At 36.5% G+C, this 14,567-nt stretch overlaps 1 protein-coding gene across 5 annotated transcripts in view; it reads right to left on the minus strand.

Moving 5' to 3' along the window:
* AKT3 (AKT serine/threonine kinase 3) overlaps positions 1-14,567 on the minus strand; it is a 359,827-nt gene that overhangs the window by 187,025 nt on the left and 158,235 nt on the right. The window lies entirely within an intron of this gene.

The following is a 14,567-nucleotide window of genomic DNA, read 5'->3' on the forward strand; positions in this document are numbered from 1 at the left end:
ATTTTTGACATTTTTTTCCATAGTAAATCTAGACATTAATTACACAATATTTGTTAGGTACCCACAGCATATCAGCCAGTAACCTAGGCATTGAATAGTGACCTCGTTGGAAAGCACTCCCTAACTTCTTTAAACTGTAAGGGGAAAGTATAGATGTGTTTTACTTGCGTTCAGGAATTCTGACTCCAAATAGGGTAACCTGGCTTTGAAAGATGGTTCCAACCACAGACATAAAGAAGCCTCTTGGGTATTTACTACAGCAACAACAACAACGACAACAAAAACACTTCATTTTAAAATCTGGTTTGATAGCAAGCTATATGAACTAAGGTAAAAGAATCAGTTCATTCACTGATCTCTAGAAGAATAAGGGGGAAAATCTCATCTTAAATCTCTGCCAATTTAAATCAGTAGGAAAACTTTGCTTTCTATTATATCTTTCTCCAAAATTTATTTTTTAAATAGTAACTACTAAATAATTATCTTAGCATATTATCAATTGCTTCACTACGTTAAGATTTCACATACATTATTTCTCAATTAATCCTCTCAGTTGAGTTCTAAAGTATGGTCATTTCCAGTTCAAAAATTTTTTTAAAAAGAAGCTATTTAATGTTTAAATCACTTATTCAAAATCATCAAGCCATTAATGTGGTAAAACTGAGTCTCAAATCCAGGTTTTCTAGCTCCAAATTCATGTCTCTTTTTGTATCATATACTGTTTTTAGGATGTTGGTTGTTAATGAAAGGAAGTAAAGTTTTCTTTCTTTCTAATAACCTTTATACAGATGACTCTTGGAAAACACAGGTCTGAACTGCGCAGTTCCACTTATACATGGATTTTTTTCAATAATAGTACACCAAGTGTGCCTGTCTCTCCTGCCTTCCCCTTCCACCTGCTCCACATCTCTTCATCTCTGCCACCCAAGACAGAAAGACCAACGCCTTCTCTTTCTCCTCGTCCTCTGCCTACTCAACATGAAGACAATGAGGATGAAGACCTTTATGATGACCCACTTCCACTTAATGAATAGCAAATGTGTTTTCTCTTCCTTATGACTTTCTTAATAGCATTTTTCTAGCTGACATTATAAGAATATGGTATATAGTACATGTAGTACACAAAATATGTATCAATTAACTGTTTAGGTTATTGGTAAAGCTTCTGGGCAACAGTAAGATATTGGCAGCTAAGTTTGAGGGTGTCAAAAGTTAGAACATGGATGTTTGACTACACAAGGGTAAACTTTGCACTGTTCAAGGGTCAACTGTATTTCACTTTCTAGTTTTATGCAAATAAATTGATACAAACAGGTGACAGAGAACTGAAATATGCTTTCTCCCAAAGAAAACTGACCAATCTTTTATTTAGTATTCATGCATTAAAAATAACTGCTATCTTCACTGACATAATATTTAAAAGCACCAACAAGCTCTGATCACATGACAAGACAAAGTTCTGTAAGTGACAGATAAGCTGTCAAGTATTATTATACTGCTTCAGGACTTCTCTATATAAGTTTTATTTGAATAATGTCTTTCTGTCAATACCAGATTATTGGAACAAGGCTGAGAGCACATTTAAAGTGTTTATTGGCCAAAATGTTAAAAACCTAACATGAATTAACACGTAACTAAAGTTGCCAGGAGTCTAATATCGGAATTTGTTCAGGCTTGTCAGTCTAAGCCAACTTTGCTGATTCCTTAGTCATAATAAAATAATCTGTTGATAAAAATAAAGACTCATCAATAGGTAAAGAATAGAGATGGCACTTCCTAGAGGCACAGAAATATCCAACAATTTATGAGGCAAACAGTAAATCTGTAAATAATACAGTTTAACAAAAATATTTTAATAAAACGTTCCACAGGACTAAGGTGAAGTTCAAAGGAAACAATGCATATGGAATAATGCTGTAAAGAGTATTACATGTTTATTTTAAATTATCTTATAAGAACACGCTACAGAGACAGAAACTTTATCAGTGTGCTTTTGGAAGCAGTAACTGTTGCTGGTTGGATGATTCAGTTATCATGAACTATTCTGGCAGGTTTCAAAAGCAGTGCCATTTTAAAACATTAAAAATGTCTAAAAATGCAACCATAGTAATAGATTCTGAGTGCATGGGTTGGGGGGTGAGGGAGAAAGACAATAACAAATTGGTCCAAAAGGACACTGAGACTTCATAGTTGGAAGACTATTGTGCTGACAATTAGTAACAGAGGAAGCAGAGCACAAAACAAATGAATGAAAAAAGCTGAACTTGCAATGAAAGACCTTATTATAGTTCAGAAACATTATTGTAATAAAGGGGCAATGTACTCTCCTCTATAAAACTTCCAAACAGGCACCCTAGTCTCTTTTCTCTTCCCCTGCATTTCATTTTTTCATTAGCATCTGCTTGATTATGTATTATTTCCAATCCAAAAGAACGCCTCTATATCTTTCCTAAATTCCAAGGCTTAAAGGTCCTTCCTCCCAATGCGGCCTTAGGCCTCATTTAACTTTACTCAAAGTATAATAAATGCTTTTAAATTAAAATAAAGATAAAGGGGTGAAAAAATCAGAAAGCCAGTAATTTAGCATGTATCAACTCAGAGGAAGCAACAAAACACGTCCCTCAAGTTCAATTTGTTAAAAATGCAATGATTATGTAACTTACGGCAAATATTCAGATGATTCTGCCTCTTAAGAAAATCAGTGTCTCCCCTATGGCTTCTATGACTTAGTTGGAAGAGCAAGGCTGAAATTTTCACATACTAGTGAATCATCTACATTAAGGTGCTGTGTCCCTAAATGGAATTATCCAAAAGCTCTCAAATACATCTTCATGTACTAGTCAAGAATGACAAGATCTGATCCACGATACAGACAGAAAGACTAGTCTAGAGTCATGGAAAACCCATATCTTCCGAATTGCCCACACTAGAAAACCTCTCACTTCAAGGCCCTAATGTAAGGTAGTCAAAGATCCTTTAGTTAAGTAGGAACATGGAAAAAGAACTGGTCTGGAAACTTGAAAGCTGCGGGTTTATCTCCCAGCTCCATCTCTGAAAGAATTGCTTGCCACTGGGAAATTCCATGAGCCTAGTTTCTCCAGCTATAAAATAGACTGTTTGTCCTCCAAGGATGTTAGTAAGACTAAATATATCTTACTAATACACACATGTATGTGTATGTATGTACATATATGTATGTATGTATGTAAAGTACGAGGCAGAAGGTACTCAACAAGTGGTAATTTATTACTATACTACTCCTCAATATACTCAATATTTCAAGAAATTATTATCTGCTGCTGATAGGCAAACCACTGAATTTAGAAGAAAGGACTTTAGAGATCCTTCACTCTAACTCCCTCACTCTACAGATCACAAAATTCTGAGTCCCAGGATGGTTAAGCGACTGGCTCAACATTACATAATAAAACTCTATCAAATTTATCAGCCACCCATCTACCACATCTATATTTGTTCCTTTGCTCTAGCAGAAAGAAGTATCGCTATTATATATAATACAACTCTTGACAACAATGAGGGTCCACTATTAACCCACTGGGTGACACTCGGCATAGCACAAAAGTTCCGTGGGTGCTGACTATGTATTACGTGAAGAGAGTTGTCATCTCTGAACCCCATATATGACTAAACACATTCAAACCGGCGTTAGATTAGAGTTCAAATCACAGTTCTGCCATGTTTGAGGTTCCGGGAAAGTTTTTTGGTCTCTCTAGGTCTCAGATTCATTATCTAGTTTTTTTTTCCTTTAAGTAATATTTATTACATGTTTTTCATGTGATGACAAAATGCAATTACACAAATAAAACACCCTGTAAAAAGCAGGCTCTTTAAAAATGTTAATTTTCTTCCCTTGCTTCCTTAATTGCCCTCCTAATTTCTGATGTATTAATTATAAATTGGGATTAAAACACCAAATATAATGGGCAAACAATCATCTTTCTAATTACAATTTCAAAAACTAATTACACACAATCCTCTTTCTAGAAACTAAACATTTAAGTTTAAAATGACACACTAAAAAAAAAAATTAACAAATAAATCAAGTAGTTATCTATATTCAACTTAACCAAAATAATCCATACATTTAATAAGGTCATAAAAAAATTATACAGTAAATACACTACAGTTGCCTTATCATCCACAGGCTGCAGGTAGTGATCCTTCCACTCCACCCTCCACTTCCCATCCACACTACTCCAACTTCCCTACATAAAAGAAGGCAAATTTTTAAAAATTAAATATATAAAAAGATAATGTACCCCTTTCCAAGCTTTCTAAATTTTAAAATTTAGCTTAAATTTTAAAAACTCTGTAGGTAGGATTTTAAAATGGAGTGTTTGTCAGTAAAATTATTTTATATTCTACTAGGAGAGAAGATGAACAACAATGTTACCACAGAAACTACAAATAAAACACAAGGTAAGCTAACACACAGGGTAGCTAGTGCCTAACTGTGGCCCCGAGAAAACAATGTCTGACATGATTAGGGCATTCTGCTAAGTATTTCAAATGCCATATTTATTCCTATTACTTATTCTTTTTCCTCATTTGATATTTTTCACTCTATACAGGGATAAGGAAATAACATACCATCTGGAGCTTTCATTCATTTCTGAGGATTTCATACCCACTTACTTCGACAAGATGAAAAGAAATTCAGCCAAAGTTTCTCAGAAATAATTTTTCAAATTAATGCTATTCTTGTTACCTAGAAAGTAACTTTATCTTTTGAAATATTACCATTTCTCCAATCAATCTCAATTTCCAAAGAAGCTTTTCTTGATGATCCCATCTTTAATGATACCTCTTTTTCCTAAATTGTAACTGCATATATTAATAGCAAAACTCACTTCGGAACTTAGCCGCAAAACATCTCAAAATACCAATTCCTAGGGTCTGTGGCATATTTTTGCTACTAGACTATAAATTCTTCAAAGCCAAGGGCTAGATCTTGTACCTATGGAATAAGAAAATGAACACAAAACTCTAGGTTCACTCTGTTAGACATGGGTTCATGCTGTGGGCTCTGCCACTTGCCAAATAGTGGCCTAAGCAAGTCATATAACCACTCTGAGTTTCTTTAAAATGGGGAGCATAATACGTACCTCACAATGTTGTGATGAAGATAAAATGAGAAAACATATGTGAAGGGGCTTGATACATAGTAACACTCAAAGAAAGGTTGGTTTCCTTATTTCCCTCTTTTTTCCCCTCAGTACCTGGTACAATGTTGAGAACACAATAACCCTCAATAAAAACTTTCTAAATATTCATTAGAATTTAGACTTCCTAAAAAGTATATTTAAACATTAATTTTGATGACTCCTATGTTTCCAATTTGTGTTACTTTAAGTCAAACACATACACACAAGGTAGAAATCTTCAAAATACAGTAGGTGCAAATGGTTGTTATTTGAGATGAGCAGAAAAGAAAATCAAGGAAGAAATCAGAAGTACTTAAAAATAATTGAGTGATACTAATGATATATAGAGTGTTCCCTTACTTAAGCACCTATCAACAAGTAAGAGTTGATTGCTGACCTTCGGAAAAGTTGAGTGAGAGAGAAAAGGGGGAAGGCAGATACAGAGGAAAAGAAGGAGGGAAAAAGAATGGAATAAAGGAAGGTGGTCATGCTGGAATCTCTTCTATGTCCTCAATATAAACTACTGAAGCTGGTAACTACTTGCCTGTCTTCCTTTAAAAACAATCTCCATTGCATCCTCCACCTTTCATAAAAGCAATAATCTAGGAAGCAAATTACCTTTAATTTTTCCTCCAATGGATGGGATCCTCTTCAACCAGTCAGAAAAATACTGAAGGAAAACAACTTCTGACTAAAAAGGGAATAGCAATAGTCGCACGGGTCTTTCTCAGCCTGCAGCAGCTTTGTCTTCCAATGCCCAGGGTTTCAAGAATTTGGTCTATACCCCGTTCCTCTTGCCCTCACCCCAAACTCTTCACTCTGATCCAATGGTGTGAGATCTTATTTATTTATTTTTTTAGCAATCAATATATGTTAATTGAACACTTTTTTTGTATTAATGTTTTTTAAATTTTTTTTAATTATACTTTAAGTTGCGGGGTACATGTGCAGAACGTGCAGGTTGGTTACATAGGTATACACGGGCCATGGTGGTTTGCTGTATCCATCGACCTGTCATCTACATTAGGTATTTCTCCTAATGCTATCCCTCCCCTAACCCCCTACCCCTTAACAAGCCCTGGTATGTGATGTTCCCCTCCCTGTGTCCATGTGTTCTCATTGTTCAACTCCCACTTATGAGTGAGAACATGTGGTATTTGGTTTTCTGTTCCTGTGACAGTTTGCTCAGAATGATGGTTTCCAGCTTCATCCATGTCCCTGCAAAGGACATGAACTCATCCTTTTTTATGGCTGCACAGTATTCCATGGTGTATATGTACCACACGTTATTTATCCAGTCTATCATTGATGGGCATTTGGGTTGGTTCCAAGTCTTTGCTATTGTGAATAGTGCTGCAATAAACATACGTGTGCATGTGTCTTTATAGCAGAATGATTTATAATCCTTTGGGTGTATACCCAGTAATGGAACTGCTGGGTCAAATGGTATTTCTAGTTCTAGATCCTTGAGGAATCGTCACACTGTCTTCCACAATGGTTGAACTAATTTACTTCCACAATGGTTGAACTAATTTACTTACACCAACAGTATAAAAGCATTCCTATTTCTCCACATCCTCTTCAGCATCTGTTGTTTCCTGACTTTTTAATGATCACCATTCCAACTGGCATGAGATGGTATCTCATTGTGTTTTGATTTGCATTTCTCTAATGACCAGTGATGATGAGCTTTTGTTCATATGTTCGTTGGCCACATAAATGTCTTCTTTTGAGTAGTGTCTGTTCACATCCTTTGCCCACTTTTTGATGGGGTTGTTTTCTTCTTGTAAAACTGTTTAAGCTCCTTGTAGAATCTGGATATTAGCCCTTTGACAGATAGACAGATTGCAAAAATTTTCTCCCATTCTGTAGGCTGCCTGTTCACTCTAATGATAGTTTCTTTTGCTGTGCAGAAGCTTTCTAGTTTAATTAAATCCCATTTGTGAATTTTGGTTTTTGTTGCCATTGCTTTTGGTGTTTTAGACATGAATTATTTGCCCATGCTTATGTCCTGAATGGTATTGCCTAGGTTTTCTTCCAGGGTTTTTATGGTTTTACAGTTTTAGGGTTTTTATGGTTTTTTGGTCTCATGTTTAAGTCTTTAATCCATCTTGAGTTAATTTTTGTATAAAGTGTAAGGAAGGGGTCTAGTTTCAGTTTTCTGCATATGGCTAGCCAGTTTTCCCAACACCATTTATTAAATAGAGAGTCCTTTCCCCATTGCTTGTTTTTGTCGGGTTTGTCAAAGATCAGATGGCTGTAGATGTGTGGTGTTATTTCTGAGGCCTCTGTTCTGTTCCATTGGTCTATATCTCTGTTTTGGTACCAGTACCATGCTGTTTTGGTTACTGTAACCTTGTAGTATAGTTTGAAGTCAAGTAGCATGATGCCTCCAGCTTTGTTCTTTTCACTTAGGATTGCTTTGGCTATATGGGCTCTTTCTTGGCATTCCCTTTGAAAACCAGCACAAGACAAGGATGCCCTCTCTCACTACTCCTATTCAACATAGTATTGGAAGTGCTGGCTAGGGCAATCAGGAAAGATAAAGAAATAAAGGGTATTCAAATAGGAAGAGAGGAAGTCAAATTATCTCTGTTTGCAGATGACATGCTTGTATATTCAGAAAACCCCATCATCTCAGCCCCAAATCTCCTTAAGCTGATAAGCAACTTCAGCAAAGTCTCAGGATATAAAATCAATGTGCAAAAATCACAAACATTCCTATACACCAATAACAGACAAACAGAGAGCCAAATCATGAGTGAACTCCCATTCATAATTGCTACAGAGAGAACAAAATACCTAGGAATACAACTTACAAGGGATGTGAAGGACCTCTTCATGGAGAACTACAAACCACTGCCCAAGGAAATAAGAGAGGAAACAAACAAATGGAAAAACATTCCATACTCATGGATAGGAAGAATCAATATCGTGAAAATGGCCATACTGCCCAAAGTAATTTACAGGTTCAATGCTATCCCCATCAAGCTACCATTGACTTTCTTCACAGAATTAAGGTGTTACTTCTTTAGCCATAGTGACATCTTCTTTTTGGGTCAGAAGAAGGCTGTGAGCAGGGTTTGGGAATGTACCTCACTTTGTTTAGTCGTAAGAAAGAATAGCCCTGACTAATCAAAGTCCTAGGCATTAAATGAAACTAGAAATTTTCCTCCAACCAAACAATAGCATTTGGCCTCAACTGCAAGAGATTGTTGTAAGCAAGGTCTCTAAAACCTTTAAGACTCTTGAAAGAAAGCTCGGTAAAGTGGTTTCCTCCTCACTCCAATGTAATTTAGCTAAAGAAGGAAGAATGATTGCCAGTTAATTTAGCAAACATTACTAACTACCTTCTATCTTATGTTAATACTATTTGGATAGCATTTTACAATGTACAAATTGTTTTCAAATATATATATATATATTTTTTTGAGTCAAAGTCTTGTTCTGTCGCCAAGGCTGGGGTACAGTGGCACGGACTTGGCTCACTGCAACTTCTACTTTCCGGGTTCAAGCAATTCTCCTGCTTCAGCCCAGTAGCTGGGACTGTAGGCGTGCCCCACCAAGCCTGGCTAATTTTTTTATTTTTAGTAGAGACGGGGGTTTCATCATGTTGGCCAGGCTGGTCTCAAACTCCTGACCTCAAGTGATCCACCCACCTTAGCCTCCCAAAGTTCTAGGACTACAGGCATGAGCCACACCACCCGGCTATATGATCTATTATTAGCTTCATTGTTCAAAGATGAGCAAAATGAAAATTAGAGAAGTTATGTGATTTGCCGAAGATCACATAGCTAGTAAAGCAGCAGAACCAAGTCCCAAAGTCAGGTCTTCTGACTACGAATCCAATGATGTTCCAGTATACCAGATATTGTAATAAATGCTGTGAGACTTTTTTAAAATGAGTATACATGGTCACTGTTTTCTAAAAGTTTACCATTCCCTTTGATTCTAAATAAGCCCCCACATTTATTCTTATATTCTGATGAAAGAGGCTCAGCAAGTAAAGACTGTAACTAAAAAGATTAGCTTGGGAATACAAATCAGGAAAGGGCTGGGAGATCATGGAAGCCACCAGAGAAGAGGAAGCAGGCTCTAAAACAGAAATCTGATCAGGTCACCTGTAGTTATAAGGAAGGAACTATTAAAATAGTGAGATTATTTAATAAGAAACTCAGATGACACACACGGAAAGCTATGATTATAAAGGACTTAACACTGATGAAATCTGTCAGAGATGCAGAGGGCTGCTTTCACCCCTAGCAGCTGGATTTGAAACTCTTGACTGCTGCAATCATTTCCATTAAGATGGGATACACTTTTTGGCCGGGCGCGGTGGCTCAAGCCTGTAATCCCAGCACTTTGGGAGGCCGAGACGGGCGGATCACGAGGTCAGGAGATCGAGACCATCCTGGCTAACACGGTGAAACTCCGTCTCTACTAAAAATACAAAAAAAAAAACTAGCCGGGCGAGGTGGCGGCGCCTGTAGTCCCAGCTACTCGGGAGGCTGAGGCAGGAGAATGGCGGGAACCCGGGAGGCGGAGCTTGCAGTGAGCTGAGATCCGGCCACTGCAGTCCAGCCCGGGATACAGAGCAAGACTCCGTCTCAAAAAAAAAAGATGGGATACACTTTTTCTGTTTTTTTTTCTTTCCACATTTGTTGTGTAATGTAAGGAAAAAGTATGAAAGAATGAACATTTTGTTGAATTTCTGTTCTTTTCAAATTGGAGTATGATTTGAATTGGAGCCTGAAGGAAATACGTGACATTGTTACATTATAATTTTCTTAAAAATGATCTCATTTAAAAATAATTTTTACAAAGGTTTTCTCCATTCCCAATTCTAAACTTGGTTTAAGGTTAAATTCTGCAAATACGTGAACATAACCCCACCTATGAAAATAGAAGCGAGAAGCAAAATTTGATTACATTTACAGTAATTTACTTTTTAAGATAAGGCAACTATTCCTTACAGTGGGATACACCGGTTAACAGACATAACTTTCCATTTGTCTAAAAATTTGATAGCATAAAGAAAAAACAAGTATCTAAGGTGACAGATTTATCAATTACCTTGATTTCATTATATGAATATATCAAATAATCACATGTACCTGAAAATATGTACATCTAATACGTATCAATTAAAAATGTTTTTTAAATAAAGTAAATCAAGAAAAAAAAGAAAGTACCAAATCAAATGATTAAATGATCTAAAAATCATTAAAAAACACAAGGTTAGGAATTTTGTATGTAATTAAACCGGACTAGAATATAGCAATGTATGTCAAAAAGAAAATGTATAGAACATTAAAAAGTAACAGAAAAAAAAGAATAAAAAGATACAAGGTATAAACATAGTTATTATTTGGGCAAGCGTTTAATTGCGGATATATATTAAAAAATAATTCAGCTTCTCCTTGTCAAAAATGGAGAACATCTGAAATTTTTCTAAGCAAAGAGAATGGTATTTGCAAAGGAACTTTTTTTGGAGATGAATCTATCCTATGTATTGCTTCCAAATATTCCAGAAAAGATAATATTTGAAGGTAAGAGCTTGATTAGGAGACTTAACATAATCCAGTAAGGAAGCGATGAAGAACTGAGCTAGGATGGTAGCAGAGAGCCTGAAAAGGATGAGGACTAAATAGTATCTTGCTGACTGACTCACGGCCTGTTTGTTTAAGGATGTATCCCCTCCACTGCACACTATAACCAGATAGGTCCTTTAAAAAAAAAAAAATGAATACTGATTTGGAAACCAGATGTTCACAAATTTCATCATATTGAAATTCAAGACTTTTTAACCTGAGCTTTTATTTCCCTCCAACATAAATTCTCCATCCATCTAGGATATTGCCTATACTATTCACAAAACAAGCTACTCCTTAATACTTTCCTTCATTTGTTTGCTTTTGTTGTTAACCTCACTGAGAATGTCCTCTGTCTTCCAAAAACATAATCAAATCCTCTTCTTCAGGGTTCATGTCAACCCCATCTCATGAGTAAATTCTTAGTCACCCTCGCTAACACTTACCTATTGCTTCTCTCAACTTCTATGGCAGCTACTTTCTACAGAATTCATTTTGGCAATTAATCTCATTTTTCCTCCCATTGCTATATGTTCCATGTGAATGTCTTCCATAGTCAATGACAAATTCTCACATATAAAAATTTTATTATATACTCCTTTCACTATCAGGTATGGGTATAACGATCAATCAACACTTCAAAAGTGATTTATTCTGATCTCTCATAATTCATGTACATTTATATAGTATATACTTACATAGCTTATAGCTTTTCTAGAATTACAAGGTTACTATTCTAGGTTGTATTATCTGTTACACAAGACTAAGAATCAAGTCATAAGTTTTTCCTCTATCCTCATGTATTAGAAGCATTAATAGGAATCAACTGATTTTTCTACATATTTAAAATCTCTGTAAATAATATTTATTCAAAGATTTTTTTTTTTTAAAGGCACAGGGTTTACGTTGCCCAGGCTGGTCTCAAATGATCCTCCCACCTTAGCCACCCAAGTAGCTGGGATGAGATAAAGATGTTCGTTAGTAGGTTTAAGTTCCATAATTTCCTTACTTTCAAAGAGAGAAAAGTAGGTTAGAGAGTAAATATTTTGGTAATGCACAGTGGCTCACGCCTATAATACTAGCACTTTGGGAGGCCAAGGTGTGGATCACTTGATGAGTCCAGGAGTTCAAGACCAGCCTGAACAAAATGGTGAAACCCTGTCTCTATAAAAAATTGGCCAGGTGAGGTGGCACGCAGCTGTAGTCCCCACTACTCAGGAGGCTGAGGTGAGAGATCACTTAAGCTTGGGAGATTGAGGCTAGAGAGAGCTGTAATTGTGCCACTGTACTCCAGCCTGAGTGACAGAGTGAGATCTTGTCTTAAAAAAAACAAAAAAGTTAAAGAAGAAAGAAAAAAAGTAAATATTTCATTTCATCTTTTAAAATGGGGCTTACGAATGCAGAATGACCTATATTTTAAGAAGGGACTGAAGAAAGGTTTCAGAGAAGAAAAGAATATTGTCAGGGTAGGGTAATATTTGCAGCATAGAATAAGGTAGAACTCTAGGAGAGGCTTCTTACGACACAGGCTGGCACTTCTCCCATCCCACCACAGAGAGTAAGAAGGAATTCATCAGAAGTAGGATAAGCCCCAGACATACGGGCAAATGCACATGTCCTCCATGTGGGAACTATTCCCACTTTGGCACTGAGCAAGCTGGTAAACTCAACAGAAGTTCACATAAATTGTCAAAATGTTAGCAAGACCATGACTCCTGAATAGACAAACTGTTTTACTCAAAGTAAAATAAAATGCAGCCCTGAGACAATGTATGTATCCTATATTATCTTTCAAAGTGCATGTTTCTTGTGTATCGATTATCTCAATCTACAATCCTCAGAAATCCATCAAACACTAATTTTGATTAGAGACATACTATCCTTGAAAACCCTTGTTTTTACTTACATTTCTGTAGCATTACATTGGCACCTACACATGAATAGTTCATATGTGATCCACCCAAAGAAGGGTGAACATCAAATACTGCTATCCACATTCTGTAGGGCTTGTGGAGTTTCCATTCTCCACGCCAAGATATCTAGTCATTTAAGTGTTGGAAATGGGACCCAAAATCAGGTCTCATCACTGTAAACCTACGGAAAATGTCATAATATGTGGGTGGGGGAGGGGAGTAATATTTAAATGATAGTCAAGACATGTGAGTTTTATTCTTGATACTTAACTACCACTACCTAGTAAGGCAACCTTAAAAAGATCATTGAATTTCTAAAGGCTTCATTATTCTCATCTAAAAAAGGAGAAATCTGGACTAGATGTTTCACACTTAAAAACAGTTATTAAGTCATAAAATACAGGCACTAGGAAATATGAGATAAATAAGACTAAGTTCTTTCCCCTAAAATAACTTGCTGGTCAGTGAATGACACATGCACAGGAACAAGATAACCAAGAAACAATGTGTTAACAACAGAAGACAATAGATTTAAGAAGGGCAGAGAGGAGTAATTTAGCAAGGAATAGGGACGGGAATTAAAATCTGAATTAAGTCTTAGAAGACAGAAAATTATCCAGGCAAACAGAGGACCAAAGGACATTCCAATCAAAGGAAACAGCATAAACAAAGCCTCAGAGTGGAAAAGCAGCATAGGTTGTAAAGGGAATTATAAACAGTTCAGTATTGTTGATACACAATTGTAGAGCAGAAGAGAGATGTTGCAAGAGTTGAAAGTAGAGGCAGATTGAAGAGATCTATGATGTATTAAGGAAGCTTAACTTTATCCAGTAGGCAATGATGACCCAAGGCAGGGCTTTCACAGGGGAATGGCATAGTTATGATATAATTTTAGAAAGATCACTTTGATACCCGTGTGAAGAAAGAGTACGAGTGGTACAAACTAGAAATAGAGAAGCTAGTTAAGAATCTACAGCAGATATGATGAGGCCTCATTCTGGGGTGATTACAGAAAAGGATAATAGGTTCAAGAAATATGCAAAATCAGCAGGATTAGAAATGAATTGGGAGTGGGGTAAAGATGTGAAGGAGAAAAAAAGGCATGGAAAGCATCCATGTTTTTGATCAGGCAGAGACAGAACTCAGATACTGAGTATAAAGGAAGAAACGGACAAAACTATCTTGAGTTTAGCTTAGGACACACCCGGTCAAAAAATATCTAGGTATAGATGTCCAGTAGCCAATTGAACAGAGTAACCTAACGCTCAGGAGAGAGGCCCAGTCTAGAAATTTAAGTGTGGGAGTAAGCTGCAGAGAAGGTTGTAACTGAAATCCCAAAAGTCAAGGTGTCCACGCAAGGGAAGGTACAAAGTGTGAAGGGTCTTCCACCAGAACCCTGATAAATACCAGAATTGTGCATTAGCCTAAGGGGTGGGGGGGAACAGGAGAGAGGTATACCCCAGAACACAGCGATGAGAGTGGTCACTCCAAGAAGGAGACGTATATCAACAGTATAAAATGCAGCCCAGACACAAATCCAGGAAAAATAAGAACTGAAAAATGTCTACTAGACTTACTGACAAGGTTCATGACATGATCTCCCAAAAGACAGCACCTTAGCATTTGAGAAAACAGCAAAAGCAGGAAGGTCATTCTTACCCTCCTCTCATCCTTCTTACCTGAGACAGGTCATAAAACTTGGCAATAATTTTTTTACCTTCCCCTGAAATAAGTCATAAGATCCCCATATGAGAGATACCCACCCTATACCCAGAGGAAAGGAATATCCTTATTTCTGAAGAAACAGGGACAGAGAAAAGAATCTGATAAACAAGACTTACTAAGTTCCCTTCAGTTTATTACCATTATAATGCCTTAGTCCCTGTGACTATCCACCT

The sequence above is a fragment of the Chlorocebus sabaeus genome, chromosome 25, assembly GCF_047675955.1.
Source record: "Chlorocebus sabaeus isolate Y175 chromosome 25, mChlSab1.0.hap1, whole genome shotgun sequence".
In the NCBI taxonomy this organism is placed as follows: domain Eukaryota; kingdom Metazoa; phylum Chordata; class Mammalia; order Primates; family Cercopithecidae; genus Chlorocebus; species Chlorocebus sabaeus.